Source organism: Camponotus floridanus, unplaced genomic scaffold (assembly GCF_003227725.1).
Source record: "Camponotus floridanus strain SB8 unplaced genomic scaffold, Cflo_v7.5 scaffold19, whole genome shotgun sequence".
NCBI lineage: Eukaryota > Metazoa > Arthropoda > Insecta > Hymenoptera > Formicidae > Camponotus > Camponotus floridanus.
The window spans coordinates 1,473,647-1,492,920 of NW_020229314.1; the positions used below are offsets into that span (position 1 = coordinate 1,473,647).

The 19,274-nt window shown below is 39.1% G+C and overlaps 1 protein-coding gene across 1 annotated transcript in view; it reads right to left on the reverse strand.

Moving 5' to 3' along the window:
• Nucleotides 1-19,274, reverse strand: part of LOC105248250 (Down syndrome cell adhesion molecule-like protein Dscam2) — a 100,739-nt gene that overhangs the window by 59,869 nt on the left and 21,596 nt on the right. The window contains exon 2 of the mRNA XM_025407809.1: nt 18,600-18,644. The gene's annotated coding sequence lies outside the window, so the exon portion shown is untranslated. The remainder of the gene's footprint in view (nt 1-18,599; nt 18,645-19,274) is intronic.

Below are 19,274 nucleotides of genomic sequence, written 5' to 3' on the forward strand. Positions count from 1 at the left end.
TACCGGATGTCTGGGAAAATGCGGTAGTGCGAGTGGAAAGCTCGACGAGACGAGATATAATGAAGAAATTACGTTTACAAGTGTCACTCGACGAGAGATATAAATTTGCGTGTCTTTTTCCTCGCGCTCGATTAATTTCAGAGCGATGCTCGAAAAAAATCGTTAACTCGCCTCCTCAGTGATTTAATATATCCGACGTCACATTTGGAATCCTCGAGGGAGGCGAAGTAACTCCGTTACACAACTTATATAAACTCGACGAGACGTTATGGAGCGTTCGACCGATGCTCACGTGCGATTTTCCGGCTGTAAAAAAAAGAAGTAACGACGAGAAACGAAGCGCGTTTCCTCCGTCGTTTCATCGGCGGAGCCGCCATCGTTTACCCACCGGCGAATAAAATCCGCCCGTCTCCGTCGCTTCCTGCGGCGTTGTCGCGGAAACGGAAGAACGCGTATTCGGAAAAGTGGACGTCCATTACGTCCACTCGCGTCGCTCTGGATGGAAAATCCCCTGCCGTCGCCCGCTACGCGCTCGCTCGCTCGCTCGCTCGGGTCTATAGACGCGTAAATGGCGTTAGAGCGAGATGAAAGAGAGAGGGAGAGAGGGAGAGAGATCCCGGGGATGTTACCGGCAACACAGAGAGAAGCTCCGCAGATTTATGTCCTATTCATTACTCGGCGACACACCGAGCGAGCGCGCGCGCTCTCGGGGCCCGCCACTCGCTCGTTCTGCTTTCAACCCCCGTCGTCGCTTTTGCTCCCGTCCACGTCCGCTTCTACACCGCGTGGCCACCGATATGTTTACCGTGTTGCGAACCGGTGTTTGCTCGGCGCGTATATAGCACCGTTCGCGGCGAATTGTGCGTACGCGTGTGCGCGTATGTGTGCGCGCACCACCCACCGCGACGCTAACGTACGTTGTGTGGGTGGCGATACATTAATGACAGGCTGACAGACGTCGAACTGTTCGGCAATGTAAGTGCGTGGGGTCGGAGACGAATCCCCCTCTTGTTTCGATCGATCCCATTGCGTCCAAGAAGAAATGAATTCGTCTTAATTTCGGATCAAACTAATCGGATACATTTTTTTAGAATAAATTAATTAGGATATTAATTAATTAAAGGATCATTGAAAAAAGTGTAGTCGACCAAACTAGCCAGAAAATTTGTTTATTAATACGACGTTTCGATCATATGATTGTGATCCTTATCAAGTATATACGATGTAATAAAAATCAGGAGACAGGCAATCTTGTAAATTGCACAAGTCACATTAAAAAACGTTGTTTAACTAGATTTGAATTTGAGAGAAATTGATGCGTCCGTGAGAGACTTCGTCAAGAAACTGTTTCTTGACGAAGTCTCTCACGGACGCATCAATTTCTCTCAAATTCAAATCTAGTTAAGTAACGTTTTTTGTTAATGTGACTTGTGCAATTTACAAGATTATCGTCTATGCCTGTCTCCTGATTTTTATTACATCTCTTCAGGGGGGTAAAGAGGGTTTATAGAATTCTCAAAAATGAGAATCTATATCTTGGTAAATGCACCAAGTAAAATATATGCATATGCCTCGTTCTCGTTTAAATTTTCGCATACAATTAAAGAATTTTTAGGCATTACCATCCGCTATGGCTCTTAATCGCTAATTTCTTGTCGTATTGTTTATTACATCGTATATAACTTGATAAGGACCACAATCATATGGTCGAAACGTCATATTAATAAACAAATTTTCTGGCTAGTTTGGTCGACTATACTTTTTTTAATGATCCTTTGATTATTTGACTAACGACATTGAGATATTTATAATTATTAATTAATTAATTATATATTTTAAATCAATTATTTAAATTTTTTTGAAATTAATATTGCGAGAAGGGGAAAGGATCTCGAACATTATTTCTATCGGAGGAATTCGTTCTTATTGGAATGCACTCTTATATTTATAGAGAGAATTATAACAGAAATCAACAAGTAACATGATGGAATTTACAAGCATTTAACAGCCCTTTCTTGATATCGCCGACGTTAATTTGTTATCCCGCAGGCAATTTCCTTCGGCTAACTCCGGTAAATCGTATAATCGAGTATTCGATTATATCGGGAGAAGCCATTTGCATCGCCGGAATAGGAACAAAGTGGCGCGGGTCGCGACTGTCGCCGATCGAAGCCGTATATTTAAGTCAGGATATTTACGTTAGCGGTGCGCTGCGGAGACAAGAACGAAAGACGCGTCCATGCTCGAAACACGCCGACGTAAACGTTGGACGCCATTCGATCGAGTTTGGTCGAATATTGCAAATTCGCCGTAATACAGGGCTCGCGTACGCCCGCTTGTGTATACCTATACATGTAGCCGAGCATTTCGAGGTTGCGCTGCGGTATCGTCGCGTTTGATGGCGTGGCCATTCTCGCTGAATTACGATGGAAGTGTGCACCCCGAGTGCCACTCCCCCCGGCCCCCTCCCAGCCGCCCACCCTCTCGTCGCCACCAGCGTATTCCGGCCCGGTGATTTCCCGTCGTGTCTAACTGTACGCGAGCAGAGAGCTCGGAAAGTCGCATTACGCTCTTATCTAACTCGCTGTCCGACGAAGGAAAAGAGGGGAAAAAGTAAGCGAGGAAAATTCGTATCTCGCGTTTCGAATCGCGAAACAAATCTCGCGTTTCCGGCGCGAGCGAAGAACGTTCGCCGGCGATCCTCGTCATCGATCATCGAGCGAGACTCGATCGAGTCCACTTTTCACCCCCCCCGCGTTATCGCTTAAATTCTCCTTCATTCCCTTCGTAAACAAAAGTGTTAATTCGAAAACGAGATATGTAATCTCCTTAATTAACGTTGAAAGGTTTTAGTGGCAGTTACCTCCGTGCTCGGAGTCGCGTGCAGGAGAGATCCTTTGAATTGCGAGAGATAATGACTCGTATTTACCGTCCCCTTTAATTTTTCCGGAGCGCGCGCTGGAAAAGATGAATCCTTGCAAAAGACGTCGCTTACATACACGACGTAATAAATAAAGAGCGAGAAAAAAATGAGTCTGACATATCGCGGAGCTTATTTCGCTTTCATCGTACCAACTCTGACCCTCCATCCGGTTATTCTCCGTATTATTATACAATCTGTAGATTCCCTCTCTTATTTATCGCGATGAAAAGACTATGCACATACGTGCATAATGTCAAATATTTTTATACGAGTTTTAAATATCGACAACGATCTGAATCTGCGACAATGCATATTATCTTATTTGATGTAAAGATATTTGATATTAAAATGTCACTTGAGTGACACATAAAGCATCTGGAGGTCTTTTTTTTAATCGTATTCTCTGATATATTCTTCGATATATTTCAATTTTTTACCGTTATTTATACCGTTATTTTATAGCTTTCTGTGTCCAACTTAATTTACGGCTGACAATTAAAGCGATCGAGCGCGTGATAAAAACAGATTTGACGATCTGATTGAAGCGCGACCCTAGACGCGCATCGATGATCTGTTTGTGAAAGATAAATGCCTATGGAAGCTTTACCAATCATGTCGGCCAACTTTTATCGCGCGTCAAAAGTTCTCCCATTTCGATGGCGAACGGCGCGAGGCGGACGTGTGTTATCGAAGTATCGGATCACCCGATAGCGGAGAAATCGATAATGTCACACCCCTACCTCCGCGTTCTTAGCGTATCGTATTAGCGGCAATCTCTTTCCAGGGACAGGGGTAGGAGAAAGGGATATTTGGTTACACCTAGTTTATTAAGATTTGCAAAGTTGCTCGCTCGTAAACCGTGATATCGTTAGGTGTTCAAATAAATTAACTGTCCGACACGAAGAGCTAATAAACGTAGATGGAAAATATGCACACTTGACAGATGTTAGACAGCTGTGCTATTAACGTAATCGCAGATAACCAGCGTATCGCGCGAAAAACAAATATGACAGGGTTCGAATAAAACAAACAGACGACACGCAGAATATGAAAAACAAATGTTTAAATATTTACAAGAGATAAATATATTTGTACACCTTCTCTCTCTTTCTCCCCGCGCGTTATCTTCTACTTCTCCATAGGGACGAATATGTCGCAATTGCCGGATTTACAATTTTCCTAGATAAATTTATTCTCTCCTCGAAGCACATGTGAGCTTCTCTTGTATTAAAGCGCAATCAATTTCCACCCTAGAAATTCCACCAAACTTGGGCTTAATTTCGAAATGTAAGTTCATATCTCAGGCAGCTGCTGTTGCCTGACATTTGGACTGATAGCCAAGCCGTAGGAACCGAAATCTTTAGGGGGTGACACTGATGTATCGTCCCGTAAATGTCGGGGAAGATCTGTCGACTACATCGAGAGACATTCGCGATGGATGGAAATGTTACGACGCGCGCGAGGGAATATTTTGACGGCGAAGAAAACGCCCCGTGTCTGTTTTTTCGACCGCGTCTGCATCGCGAATATACAAAGAGGGGAGGAGATAGCGGGAGGGGGTGCGCATTTACATGCAAAAATCCGTATTGCATTCCGCAAGATCGATAACGCGATAGAGATTCTTTTTCCGTCGCTATTTCGATACATCCGCGCGATATCCGTCGACGGGCATTCGCTTTACAAAGAGCAGTTCAACGAGATATTATTGCGCTAACCAGAAACCACGTTAATCGATTGTTACAACGTTAACGTGTCGAGTGCCAGAGCCGAACGCTCGTATCCGTTGTGATATTCGACACTTGTACATGCCGCGCGATGTTTCCTTTTACGCGCAACATTCCGACGTGAATTTACATCCATAATCGTGATTGACAAAATTATTTCTAAGAGCGTATAATATACAGAGTGTTTCTTAAAAGCGCGAAAAATTTTAGGAGATGATCCTTTGTCGAAAATTTGAGGGAGGTTTTTCATACAAACATTAAAAAGTTTCGATAAAAAATTGAATAGGGATTGCTAGTTTCATCCTCTTATAACAATACAGGAAGCTGAAAAAAATATTAATAAATATTAATAAATATAAAATATTAAATAAAATATATAAAAAAATAATAAAATATCAATAATAAAAATATTAATAAATATTAATAAATATTAATAAATAAAATATTAAATAAAATATATAAATAATAAATAAAATATTAATAATAAAAATATTAATCAATATTAATAAATATCCTTTTTACTAGAATATATCCACTTAATTTCATTTCTTTAACTTGTTCCAAAAATTTGACAAAAAAAATAAAAATCTAATTTTTAACCCCATTTTTGGAAGAGTGTAACTCCACAGGAGGGGATGTAGAAGTATGTTTATATGAAAAACCCCCTTGATTTTCGACAAAGAATCATCTCCAATTTTTCGCACTTATTAAGAAACACTCATAACGGATCTTAGATTTGAATTAAATTATCTCCATGACATTACTACTCTTTGAAATTCAAGAGTAAAATTATAAATTATTTAGATGCTCTTGTTTTTCTAAAACGAAAAATCAATCTTTAACGTACAAGTGCACGATTCCGGGGTATGAATCGCGGATCTCTCTATTCCCATTAAAAGCGCGAGCTCAACACGAGCTCGATAATCGACAAATGATATAGCATCGATTGCGTATTGGCGGTGTGTCGGTCGACCCGAATAATTCCCTCCCATTCAACCCTGCAAAGTACAAAAGGCAAACATTTTGTCCCGCGTAATGCGAGAACTACACAGATACGTCTGTACGCATTACCGGGCCATTGACTCTCAAACGTTGCGCACAATGAAATACTTTCCAATAACCGCCTCCCCGCCCCCCTGGCGGCCTGTTTAAACGCACAGACACACAGATATGATCCGACAACCACCCCCTTTAGCCTCTCCAGCCACCCACAATAAATAGGGTTTATCGATACCGATGCGCCCGCGGGATTCCCTAAGGGCGATCATAAGGTGTTTGTATTACGCAATGGACGACTCTGCTCGGAACTACCCCGATCGACGAGGCCACGCGCGCGCGTGCGTTGCGGACAAGGTGAGGGTTAGACGCTTATCTTGGTATATATACACCGTAATCCCGTTGAAACAGTGATTTAGCGATGCGAATACTACGCGCGGAATACGCTGGTGTAATAAATGACCGTTTACCGAGATAGGGTGGTCCCGGCACTCCGCGCCTCCATTATCTCCGCAATAAGGGTTCTTGATCGCCCGAATACGCGTGGATTATTGAATCGATCCATTTCTCACATCGTGTTATGCGTGTTACGACAAATTGCTAATGGCTAAGTAAGATTTCGATTCTACTGTAATTCAATATTTCTCTCGTAATAATATTAATTTATTTCTTAATAATATTAATATTAATAATAATTAATATTTCACTTTGTGTCTTACGCGCCACGTTTTCCAAATGTGTGACGTTTGTCATTTAATACCGCTGAGTTTGTCGCGTATGTTGCGCTTTGTTGCTAGAAGCAATTTAGAAACGTATTAGAATATATATCTTGTTTCAACATGGCAATAGTAATTGTGCTCTGCTTTAGCGACCTGTTACATTATACCGTCACACTAGTCATTACGTCGGTCGTTGCATCAAGTTTATTATGATAATTATTTTGAATAATGCATGCACAATGTGCATATTTTTGACTTGTTGATTGTTATAGACACGCATCTTGTAATTTTCATGCACTCCTCGAAATTATGCATCTCGAAAATTGATCCCGAGTAAATTTGAATTTCGAAGGGATAAATTAAAAATATCGCGATAGATTCGCGAAATTTCATCTTTAATCCAAATGCAATTTAAACCGTGCGTAATAAAATTTCAACGACGAGTCAAGTGAAATTTTAATATTGCTCGTGCACGCGTGTAACGCAAAGTTTATACACGCGTTCGCCCCTAAATCTATCTAAAAAAAAAAAAAAAAAGAAATTTGAAGGGTATTGGGAGAGAGTTTTTCAGACGAGCGAGCACATCGGAAATTGTTTCCATGGCATAAATTCTTAGTGCGAAATTCTCCGGGGAATTAGGGTTTCCCGATCCTCGATAAAGATGCTGGCACCGGTGGAATATAAACTACCGAGTGAACTCCAACTCTCTCTCTCTCTCTCTCTCTCTCTCTCTCTCTCTCTCTCTCTCTCTCTCTCTCTCTCTCTCTCTCTCTCGGTGAACTCGGCGGAAAGAATACAAGGGACGGCGGAGCCGATGATCGGATAAGGGATATTTCTAGGCGAATCCTTCGGCCATCGCGTCAGAGTGACAATTTCATTCCACCTTATCGATACTCGCTCGTATAATGTAGAATTTGTCCGAGATCTTTCTCGTCACCTTCCACTAACGGACGAGCCAACGATGGAACGTGGAATATTTTTTTAAACGATGATACACACAACGCAGCTGTCACCTGCGAGACGCGAATCCATACATAATGTACGCGACACATGCAAATTCTGTTTTATAAAGTTTCGAACATATACACATCGGCGTACATAATCGCCGCGTTGTTGACTGGAGTAAATTGAAAAATGTAAAATGTCCAAGAGTATTTCTGAAGAAATGCGCTCGAGCGAGCGAGACGCGCGAGAGCATCGCCTCTCCTCCATTTCGCGGTGATTGGGCGCGATTGTATCGAACGATCGAACATTCACGGCGGAGTATTTGACCCCGACGAGAGGACCTTTCTCGAGCTCTGAGACAAAAGCGGTCGCCGAAATCAGCTCGCGTTTCATCGATCGATGAGGCTCATGCAGGCCGCGGAAATCCCCACCGCGAGCGCACTAATTCGAAAGATCGCTTTCAAATTAGCTCGATGATGCGCTAATACATCAGAGAAACCTGCATCATATCCCCGGGAAACATTATCGATGAATCGAAACGTTTAGGATATCGTCTGTCGAAATAGTTGACCATTATCGTAGAATCAATAATTAATTTCGTCTCCATTAATTTTTATTTGTCGAAAACTAGTGTCGCAAACTTTTGTGTAAATTATAGCTTCTTGAGGAATATACACGGAATAAATTTACTGGAAATTGCTTTTTATTTTGCTACGAGGTGTTTTTTTTTATTTTACCGACGTAAATGCCAATGATTCGTGATACATCCGGATCCAATTAATTCTATCGACTGTCGAAATGTTACGCGAAAAAAGTACATTGTTTCGAAGCATGCTATGAGTCAAAATGATAGAGTTTCGGGGAGTTGCAGCCTTTAATGAATTAAATATTTATATATTGCGTAATTATTTACTGACGGGTGGTCGTTTATCCGATAGCGGCTACCTTGTAACCGCCCACGGCTACTAGGCGCTGGCCGGTCAATAAATCTAAACGTATCGAAGGGATTATTGAACAGCCGCGAGTTCCATGGCTTGCCATGACTCTGGCACATTAGCCGTAATTACGGCAACTGGATGTGGATCTACCGGGTGCGACGACGCATCATGTAGATCAAACGTTGTCGCAATAATGATGGAGCGCCTTGAAACTGGACGAATAGGGGGGAAGGGAAATGGGGTTGGTTGGTCCCATTGGCCTTTAGCCGGCTTTTGACCCCGCTTTCGTCGTTATTAGCTCTCGTACGTGTATGTGGACGTGGACGTCTGACCATTCTGGAAACCCGGAGACATTGGCCTCTCTCGCTCTCTCTCTCTCTCTCTCTCTCTCTCTCTCTCTCTCTCTCTCTCTCTCTCTCTCTCTCTCTCTCTCTCTCTCTCTCGCTCTCTCTCGCTCTGTGCTGATCATGCTGATGTATCGCTCTCGCATCGCGCCATCGGTCGCACGTGACGCACGGCTCATGTACGCGCTCGTATGCGAGCGTATACCATGTTACGTGAACGGATCATAGATATCTTGCGGTATGGACGTTCTCCAACTACACGTTACATCGGCCGTACATATGCAAAGGTACTTGAAATTGTCCCGTTGTTCTCGTTACCTGCTGACACTCATCGCAAATAGAAGTGACGCTTCCGAAAATCGAACATGCGAGCCGACCGTTTCAATCAGTTTCGAAAGAGATATCGATTTTTATCGACTGACGTTTTAACGAAGAATTTCTCTGATTCCACAATTTTTTTCTGTCATTCTCACGGTGTTTTTTAATAATTATATTCTTATTCGTTGCGTAAAGTATTATTTTGAAATACGTTGGTAAAATTAAGCTTATAATGTTGCACTCGCGTTTTGTAAGCGCAATCATATTTAAATGAGTTATTTATAATTTTAGGGAAATTTTGTTTCTCTCTCTTTCTCCGTGTTTTATTTTCTTTTATCTCTCGACGTGAAATAATTGGATGATGTTCAAAAATTTATTGAGCTTTTTTAGCAACTGAATAGAAATTGATACTAAATTCAATGTTTATTTATATTACGCATCGTAGGATAACTACGCAATCGTAGCAACGGAGCGTAAAATGGAAAATCTTTCCTCGTTCAGTTAAGTGTTAAGATGGAGTCCGCTGGGGAGAGAAGCCGCAGTGTACATATCATTTAGATAAACGTAGGAATGGCATTTGGGATTTGAAGCCGCGTAGCTTGTATTTGTATTTGAGTCTCTCCGTTCATCCTGGATTGTAGTCTCCGCCACAATGATATCGCGTTACGGATATAAGCGTAGAAGGTATCCATCAAGGATAGTACCTCGCAATAAATTTTGATTCTTTGACGAATTGCCAAGCCTTTAAGCGATGCCAATTCCCATCAAAGATTCCAATCTTCTCTCGACATATGTAACGTCACGGCACTGCCAATTCCGAATTGGCAATCCATCATTTAACAGCTAACTTGGACGAATGCAATTCTTTAATCCTGTGAAATTAATCGCGACTCGCAGAGACGCGTAATCTTTTTTTGCGCGAATTTTTTTCGATATTAAAAAGATTTATATACTTTACGATAGCATGATAATCGAGAAATAAATCAGTTGATGCTAAAATAGCTTTAGGTGCGTAGTCGGATTATGCAACTGAAGTGTAGAAGGATGGAACTGGCGATGGAGGATCGTACAAATAGTAAAATAAATTAGAAATGCGAACGGAAGTGCTGGCCAGGGAGGCGGAATCGCGTGATTGTGTCGGAATACCAACACTTCCTGCAATACATTTCGTCCGCGGGCGGACAGAAATTTCTCTCTTCCCTCGTTTCCGAAGCTACATTGTTTTTTTTTTCTTTGTCCCGCTATAACGTCGAGTTCTCTTTCGTTCTTTTCATGAAGCATACAACGAAATCCTAAGCCGCTTAGAGGCTTAGCAGACCCGACGAAAATTCCGTCCGCTAGCCACGACTGAAACGAAATTCTCTGGCTTGATTCTCCGCTTTTCTATCCTGCCCCATTTTTACGCCGTACCTACTCACGACAAACTATTCAACGACCATGCGAAGGAGTAAGTATAAGACAAGAAATGGAATTAGAAATGAAAGGAAGTTAAAAAGGGAAAGAGAACGATAAGGTGTAACAAGTTCGAACGAGGCACAAATAGACATAAAAGATGATAAAGAATGACAAGAATGAAGCGGGAAGAGGGGCAACAAGCAGAGAGCAACAAGAGGCCTGTGAAACCGGGGAAAGGAAACAAGAGGGAAATGGGGAAAGATTGCGGAAAATGAGGTAAACGGGAATGAAAGTGATAAGAAGGATGAGGAAAAAACGAGATTGCGAATTGTAGGGGAAATTTGGGGAAAACATTTTTCGCGTAAAAAACGATCATTTCGATCTTGCCGAATGATACGAGGGAGCGTGAGCGCAACGCAATGAATCGCAATTACTTTTGTTGCGCCAGCCGGGGCGGGCGACAAAACCTCATTCCAAAACTGGTCGTATAGAGTAGGCAATTAACGACAATTAGTAGCGCAACCAGTATTTTACTCGCGCCGGTTGGTGGCGCGTTCGTGTACAAAATCTATTATCCAGGTGTACCACGCGGTCGCGTTCATGCATACGTTTTCTCCCTCTCCCTCTCTTTCTGTCTTTCGCCTCTCTCCTACGCACGTATCTCTGTCTCCCTTTCGAGCGCGAGGACCGATTTTATCATCGATAATCGTCATTGCCGCTCTCGAGTGTTTATTCAAGAGTGCTATCCTGATACCCGGCGTATATTTGTTTAATAATTTGTAATTAGCGAATTATACGAGTCGCGCACACGCGCCCTACATGTCACACTGTCCCATCGCTGCGCATGTCACGACTAGAAATAGATCGATCTCCTGTGGATGAGTTCGACCTTTTTATGTCGTTTCCTTTCAAGCCCTCGCAATTTGCCCTCTCTTTTCTAGTTTGATTTCCGAGCGCTTTGAATTCTTGTTGAATTGCGGGGAAATATTAATCAATGAAAATGTTAAACATAATGTTCAAACAGAATAAAATATTCGACGTAAAGTCTCTTCTAAAAATGGATGTAAAATTAAGTTCAATTATTATTAATTAGATTATGCAACTCGCCAACTGAATAAATTTCATTCATTATTTCCAGATCTATGCGCCATGTTTTTTCTTTTTTTTTTAATTATAATATCGTATTCTAATGGCATAGATTTTGCGAGAGATAATGTAAAACATTTGCGATTAAAGGAAACGAGATATAATCTTGGCTCGATATAATCCTCGGAATATAATCCTCGCATTACCAGCTGGTATATCCCAGCTCTCTCCCGGATTAAAAAAGAGTCGTCATTCTGAGGTTTTATCGCGCTAATTTCATTTATAATATTAATGTAATTTACTCGTTACTTTTATCATTCTTTTGAAGCGAGCTGACAGAGTAAAATCAAGTAAAAAAAAAAAAAAATTCGATCGATCGATGACGAATTATCTCTGGCTTTTGACAATACTTTATTACGCTATAAATGACGCTCTTTATTACTTTCATATGTCATCAAATCAGCGTCTAATGACAGCCAGAAATCAGCGTCTAGAAATAGCGGCCAGAAATCTCCAGAAAATGTATTATGTCATCGAAAGACTTTTGCTCGTTCGTCGAAATATACTTTGTACTATTGAATGGAAAGCTCTCGCCGTTGCAGAATACGCGGATCATCCGAAGTAGCATATTTTCTCTTGACTTCCTTCTCGTGACACTTTGTGTGCTAAATCGATATTTCCCGTTCAAACATTCATGAAACGAACAAAAAAATAGATATTCGATGTAACGTCAACGTATCTAAAAAAGATTAATTACGAACAAACAAGGTGATTAATTATGAAACAAACGAATGTAAAATGTTTTAAAAATAAGATAAAAATAACACGCGAATAACCGAGGAAAGATATCATTGTTCCAGTGAATAGTTGAAATGTTCTGAATCGAGTAACGAGTTCGATGATAATAACGTCCGATGGCTCGCGATGCCCGGAATGAATATTTTTCGGTGACACGGCGGAGCTCGGCATCAATTCTGTTGGAAAAAAAAATTCGTTCCCCGGAGAACGTACTGTATTTATCGGCAAGTAGAACGAATCAATAATACAGGTACAATGCGGCGCATCGTACGTCGAAGCAAATTTTTTATTCCAATGACCGAAATATTCCCGTCGTCGAAGATGGAAGTTTCCTCTTTATCGTGGACATACAGTCGCGTTTCACCATATTCGATAGATATCCTTCTCAATAAAAGGCGTCTAAGAGGGAGAGAGAGAGAGAGAGAGAGCGTGCATTATTTATATTCACTCTAGAAATATAATAAAAAAAATTTAAAGAAATCTGGAATTTCTTGCACGATTTTGTTAAAAATATATTCATATCGACGGCTGTCTCAGTTTTCAACACACACATTCGAATCCGAATATATTATACTATTTAAAGAGATTATCAAATGAAAAAATAATGAAAAGCTGGAATATCGAAAACATATTTATTCAGATATATTTGTATATTTTTATTTATTATTATTTTATTATTTTATTTGTGTATTTATTTGGAATATTTATTTTATATTTATAAAATTTTGTACGTCGATAAAAAAATTTCAGATTTATTTCAGGAATACTACAGCGATATATGGCTGCGTGCAAATTAATCGCAAAGATTTATTCGCTCGCGCACTAATGTTATATATCTCAGATAGGATGCTCGCTATTTTTCAGATTTGCTCGCAGCAGAAAAGAGATGGCACATTAGGGTGCCTGCTAAGATATAGCATGTACGCGAGAGCAAACGTCATTTCCCGCGTTCGTCGAGTCGCCCGAGCAAAAGTGACGAAAGACGCGGGGAGGCGACGGCATTAAATTGCAAAATAGTTTCGCGGTAAATAACGAGCGGAAAGTTCGCTTCGAGGAGATGTACTAGCGGTGGTCGTTGTGGTACAAGTAGACATTTTTCTTGGTGGTGTACCATTACTCGCGCACGCAACGTACGTGTAGAGCTGGATCTGCTTTTCCACTTCCCCTATTCCTTCCTCGTCGCCGCCCCGAGCAAACAAATTTCAGGCCCGCCTGCTTCTACGATGTATTTTTTTCCCGGTTTTTCCATCACATTTTACATCAATACACGTTTTTACATTTTATCGGTTTTGTTGCGTTAATTTGATCGCGCTGAGAAATACACATGTGTCCGTACGCATAGTTAAAATAATTGATGCATTTTCGTCGTCATTTTGAAATTTGTATTTCATACAAAATTCCTTCTGTTACTTTCAAAATTTAAGAGATATTTGCTTTCCGGAAAAATAATTAACGACGATGTTACATCAATATTTTTCATCGCTATTTGATAATTAAAATATTTAAAAAAAAATTATTCTATTATATTTCAATTTTCGAAACCCTCGAAGAATGTTGGACTAGAGATGAAATTTTAAGACTGATTAAACGCATTCGAATGCCGCGAAAGCAATTTCAAACGAATCACCCGATATATCGTCGTTTCGTCCTCTCGAGATTTCCTCTTATCCGAAACCTACAGCCACCACGAACTACCGAATCGAATTTAATTACCGATGTGCAGATATTTACTTCGTAAACTACCTAGGAACGGGAGAACCAAATGGAAGGACGAGCGCGGCGAGCTCGTTAAAAATTTAATTTTATACGACGACAGCCGTCTCTCCCAGCTTCTCTGAGCTTGCAGCTGTCTGTCACAAAGGTCATCCAAGATGGCGTCTGACAACACGACTATCCGCGAGATCCACTTTCTAATTAAATCTTTTTAATAATTTCACAGTCTATTTCGATGTTACATTTATCATTGAGTGCAGTCTTGTATATTACTCACATGTTACACAAGCATACATTTGTAAAATTGTTATATTTTAAGTTACTTGTTATATTTTAGTTATTTGTTATATTTCAAGTACTTTGTTTCTACATATATTTAATGTAAGTTTTTAATTTATAGTACTGGATTATATATAAACTATAATATAATTGAGAAAAATGAATAAAATAGTGAATAAAAAAATTAAAAAATAGAAGATAAAAACTGTTTCTTTGTCGCTTTAACTCGTCACGTTATTTTCAAAACCATCCGCAGATTAACTTTATATTAAACTTCTAATAACGCGTGAAATTTGTCAAACATATCGATTCGCTCAATAAGTGAGAGATTACGGATAAAGAACTCTCTTTATCGATTTAATTACTTCATAAAGCGACATTGCTTGCCTCGACGAAATCCATATCACAGATAATAGCGGCCAAGCTACTTCCCGAGGTTCGACCAAAACAAGTTTGCGGACGGATATGCGCTTATAGCGGACCGCAAGGGGTTAAAGCGATTTCCGTTAGTCATAGAAACGCTCGACTCGGGCAAACCATCCGCACAGTTTCAAGCACTCGCGAATCGTCGAAAGAGAGAGAGCCGGAGAAAGACAGAGGGAGAGAGATTCGGTCGCCTTTTAAAAGTTTCATCCATTGCCAGGACCGCGATTCTCTTACACCGGTATTTTTCAATAACTTTATAATGCCCTGCAGCGGCAGGATCGCTGCGATGAATATAATTGTGCTGAAGTTTGGACAGTTCGCAGTTATTTCTCGCGATGTCGAGAAACGAGTCTTGCATATAAAAAAATACACGGCCAATTTTTACACGAGCATAGTTCGTACATCAAAAATTTAACAAACTCAAACACACAAGTTTCATCTTAATCATTCTTACATTAAAAATTTAACGAGTTAAAGCGCGAGTTTTATCTTCTAATTATTTAATCTGAAGAAAAAACTAAGGAAAAATATGAAGGTATTGAAGGAAGAGGATTGAAAAATAAATACGTGTATACTGAATAAAAAGAGATTATTCAAAATACGAGAATTAATAATGTCAATCAATCAGAAACCGAGATGATAATAATCGCATCGAATGACGAAGCGAATGAATTTCATCTTTGCAAACGTTATGACTCGCGGTTTACAAAGCCGTTAATTTGAATCCTCCCTTTTTATTTCCGCTGTAATAAATATCTATAAGCAATTTGCCGTTTCGCACCTAATGAGGGTTCGAGGCAACGGATTGTTGGCATCGTGGCGCGCTCCTACATTTTTCAAGTATCGCGATTATATTTGCATTTAAGGCGCTTCAATTAGTGAGGAGACAGTTTCGCGTAATGACGAAAAAGAAAGTCGTCGTTCTTTCTCGGCGGCTTTCCGGAGTTTCCTTTAAGCTGCGCAATCGCAATTATCGCGGTTGTACCCGAACGCGGCAATCGTCGATGAGCCCCGTACTTTCCCCTTCTTCCTTTCATACCTTTACGCTTGTTAAATCCGACTAAACGTAAGGAAATAAGTGAAGTACCATCGCCACGCGGACTAAACGTAATTAAGCAGTTTCGCGATGATTGCGGAGAGTTTCTTCAAACGTCATTCTGTGATCCTTAATTACTCGCGACACTAAGTTTTTTACCTTTGATTAACGCGTAAACAGGACCTTTCGCAAGATATAAAGCTGAAATATTTCCTAGATGGCCGCGATAGTGAGTTGATAAACTTGCATAAATTTTTTCTTTAATCATCTTAATCTTAATACAATTTTCTTAATTATCATAATATAAAAAATATATACGTATGTGTAAAAGATATATTTATTACCAATAACGTGAATAATTTCTAATGATATAATCTTTGACAAATTTTGATTCATTTTTTTTTTAATATTAATTATTTATTATTTTTTAAATTTATTTAAAAAAATTGATTCACAAAGAAATCGTTAATTAATCTTGTTAAAAAAGACTTATTTTTACGCTTGTCTATATAATGCTATATATTATATAGAGCAAAGAAAGAAAGAGAAAAAGAGAGAGAGAAAGAGAGAGAGAACGAAAAAAGCAATTATTAATAATTCCGTGTTGTTTTTTGAGCTAATGAGTTTCAAGTCCGTGCTAATCAGGCTATTGTCGAAAAGCTTAAAATCAAGTATTGCATCTCGTAAAGCTTGCCGGACGAGCACGATTATGAAGTATCTCGAACTCCCCCGCGAATCAACAAAGTTAGTCATTAAAAGCGACCTATAGCCTAGCCTTCGTAAATGAGTATCTCCCGCGCACGTGTGTCTACGTATCTCAAATCGATTTCCATCGAGTTATCGAGTCTATACATATCCTCCCAAGTCGAATTCGATTCTTCGGATTTTTGACTGTATAACTCCACTGCACGAGAATGTAGCCGTAAGGCAAACCCGTATTTACGTCCTTCCTACCATTTTCCTCACACTCGAACAGCAATGTAAGTTTACATTTGTCCAGATGCACGTAACATATTGCAATCGTGTCAATATACATTCCTAACCAGAATGCGCGCCCATACATCATTCGGTTTGATATACAAATAAATCTCGGCGAGTCTCTGAATTCGCAAATCTTTAAAACTTTGACTCGTTCCATTTAAAAATTTGTCAAATCCTGCACTTGCTAATTTTAACAATAGTATAACAATAGTAATTTAATTAAATTAATTTTATAACAATAAAAGTTATAAAATTAATTAAATTAAATTACTATTGTTATACTATTGTTAAAATTAGCAAGTGCAGGATTTGACAAATTTTTATATGTTAATTTTATAACAATAGTAATAATAACAAAACTTGTAATTTTAACAATATCTCATTTTTCAATCCATGAGCATTGTATCCCTGTTGAATTACAACATTTCTAAAGCTACGTTTTATATTGTACTTTTGGTACATATGATTGCAACATTCTAAGAACACGATATATTGTGGTATATTTCGGAGGTAATTTGAAAAGCCATTTTTTTGAGTCTTCTTGCATCGAGCTATCGATATATCGGACGCCGTGAAGGCCATTGGGAAAAATCCTGCGTGACTAGGCGAGAGGATTTAACGACCCTCGTTTATATCGCAGCGGCCCGTAAACACGAGGGCGGGCTGCAATCCAATTTTTTTTTGCTTTCCCCTGTTTCGCGCTACGACCTTCGTAATACGAGGCGCCATTTCTTTCGTCTCGCCCCTTACCACATCGTACCTCTCTCAGCGGAGGCAATTACGTATGCAAAGAGGCCAAAAAGTAACGACCGGTTAGACTTATCTGCGAGATCCGTCGATCGAAGCAGCATCAAATCGCCCTTTGAGCTTATTATTTTTGCTTTACGAAACCGATACAGATTAGAAAACCGAGATTGCGAAAAATCGACCGCAAATCATGAGCAATTTTTGATGATACTAAAAGTGAATATTAAAAATGTACCTTTTTGTGCAGGTTATACAATGTGCAATTATATTTTATGACCCGATTTAATGATTAAAAATTTGTAAATATTAAAATTCCTGATAAAGATTTAGGTACACAACTTTTAAACATGGCGAGTAAAATGCATCATGTATTTAAAAAATCATATCATTAGTTTTGAAGATGATAGAAAATCTTTTAGATCGAGCGTGATTATTTTTTTCATTATCTTTTTTTATATTACGTATTTGCAATAAACGATATCTTACGCAATTTTAGGAGAAGGACGCACGGTAGAACACTGTATCAATTTCATTTTACCGCGAGCGTAAAGTGAGAGCTTTGTTACTCTCCATTTAAAGGTGTTTTATGCGCGTGGCTTAAAACTAGCCGTAAAGCGCTCGTAAACTCTCCTTTTCGTGATAAGAAACGATAAGATACGACGATCCAGTCGTCTCTAAGAGATGGTTGTTCCCGATTAACCGCGCGGACAATCAAAAAATAATAACGCCCCTGTAGTTGTAGGATCGAAATTACCTCGAAGCGTACGTGCTCATCAACTTGTTCCTCTCTCTCTGTTCCTACTCTCTCTTTTTCCTGTCGAGGGATTCATAAAATTCTTACGACGATATTCGCGAGATTCATATAGATGAATTATTAATAATCGCCGTTTTTATGAAGAGATTCGCGCTACGACAAATCACCGACTGGTTATAAATTACCTTATGAGGTAACGCACACACACATACATACACATAATTATGCGCAAACGCGTGTCAGTTGTTGCCTCTGTGAGAATAATGCAAAATATCTGCAAAATTATAAACAATCCCGCAACTCGACGATCGTTTCATAAGTCTACAAAGCGTATTAAATGATGGTCGAGAAAATATCAACAAAACAATCGTTGAATAATATATCACTCGCTTTATATTTTGTCTTATTTTTATTCGCATTTTATTACAAGTCTTGCAAATTTCTGAAAAACATGATAGAAAATAATTTAACACTCACCGGTACGATGCACAACAGCGGAAATGTAGTACACACAACGTTGATCTGTGAAATACAAAAGAAATACATTCAAGTTTCACATATAAAATAGTACCCAAAATAATTTATATTTCTAAAAGTAATTTTTACGTTAATTAATTTTAAAATTAATTTTCTTCAGTTGATAATTTATAATTTGTTTTTTAAAAATATTTAATAAAAACATATAATGATATAATTAAAAATATAAAAACAATTCTTTATTGTAAAAATCTAATTATAAAAAATCTAATTATAAATTTTAAACATCTAAATATTTTATCTAAACATCTAAAATATTTTATACGTGTATTATATGATATAAAATGATATGTTATAAAGTCAATCATTTTATCATAAACGAGCGATTAATTTCACACTGATAACAAATAAATTAAAAATAAATTAAATAAATTATAAATTACCTACCTCACGATTCCTCCACTGTCGCCCGATGCCCCCCCAGGCTTGCTCCTCTTCTCTTTGTTCAATCTTTTTGCTGCTTCTTCATTCGGCACTTTACACAACATTCACTCGCGTGAACACGATTAATTACGATCGCGCACGCATTAATCGGAAGATTATTAGAATACAACAATCGAGCAAATACATTTTGTACCGCCGATGTATGATCATACATGACACGCGCTTTATTAT